Source organism: Echinops telfairi, unplaced genomic scaffold (assembly GCF_000313985.2).
Source record: "Echinops telfairi isolate 266 unplaced genomic scaffold, ASM31398v2 ScPeMD7_1;HRSCAF=3_1, whole genome shotgun sequence".
In the NCBI taxonomy this organism is placed as follows: Eukaryota; Metazoa; Chordata; class Mammalia; order Afrosoricida; family Tenrecidae; genus Echinops; species Echinops telfairi.
Window position 1 is genome coordinate 4124289 of NW_022103897.1, and position 1370 is coordinate 4125658.

Here is a 1370-nt window from a genome sequence, read left to right on the forward strand (position 1 = left end):
AATATTCTTTCACCAGTCTGATCAACTGGCCAACTCTACTTTAAAGTTAGTTACTACTTATGGAGACCAGAATGTGAATGATAATAATGAAGAATTATGCAAATAACCAATGAAACACTCAACATTCCTCTAGTTCCTGAATGCTTTCCCCCAACCCCCACCCAAACATGACACAGTTCTACCTTAAAAATCCAGCTAGACTGGAGTGTGTACATTGTTACACATAAGAGCTTTCAACACATGGACTCCAGGACAGATAAACCCCTCAGGAACAAGTGGGAGTAGCAGTGCCATGAAGGTAGAGGGCGTGGGGGTGGAAGAGGGAACTGATCATAAGTTTGCATATATAACTCCTCCCTCCAGGGTGATAAATAATGGAAATGTGGATGAAGGGAGACAACAGACAGTGTAAGACATAAAATAACAATAATAATATATAACTCATGATGGACTCACGTGGGTGGAAGGGTGGGGAAAGATGGGGGAAAAAGTAGGGGAGGGGAAAAAAGGAGCTGAAAGACTCAAGTAGAAGAAATGTTTTGGAAATGATGGCAGCATATGTACAGATATGCTTGACACGATTGTATTATGGATTGTTATAAGATCTCTAAGAGCCCCCTAATGAAATGATTAACAACAGAATAAGAATTATGCAAATAAATTAAATACATTAAATTTATTTATGTCCATGAGTTCATAGTAGTACTATTATAACCATTACTGTTTGAGGTTATTGGAGAACAAGCCCATTATTCTGAAAGTTGACATAAAATAGAAAATAGTCAAGAATTGTTTGTTTGTTTGCTTTTTCTTCTGTTGCAATTTCTTCTTTTAAAAAAATCATTTTATTGGGGGCTCTCACAGCTCTTAAAATATTCCATACATCAATTGTATAAAGCATATTTTTACTTATGTTGCCATCATTATTGCCAAAACATTTTCTACTTGAGCCCTTGGTATAAGCTCCTCTTTCCCTGCCCCTCCTGAATCCTTGATCAAATATGTATTGTTATTATTATTTCATATCTTACACTGTCCATTGTCTCCCTTCACTCACATTTCTGTTGTTCATCCCCTTTAGTGGGGGTGTGTGGCTATATCCAGCTTTGTGATGGATTTCTCCTTTCTCTCCCTTCCCCATTTGTGTCCATCCCCCTCTACTCATGAAATTGCTACTCCCACTATTATACCTGAGGGGGTTATCTGTCCTGAATTCCATGTATTGAGAGTTTGTATCTGTACCAATGTGTGTTCTCTGGTCTAGCCAGATTTGTAAGGTGGAACTGGGTCATGGTAGTGGGGGGTGGGGGGTGGATAAAACCTTCAGGAAACTAGAGGCAGGATGTGTGTTTCATCAGTGCTATACTGTT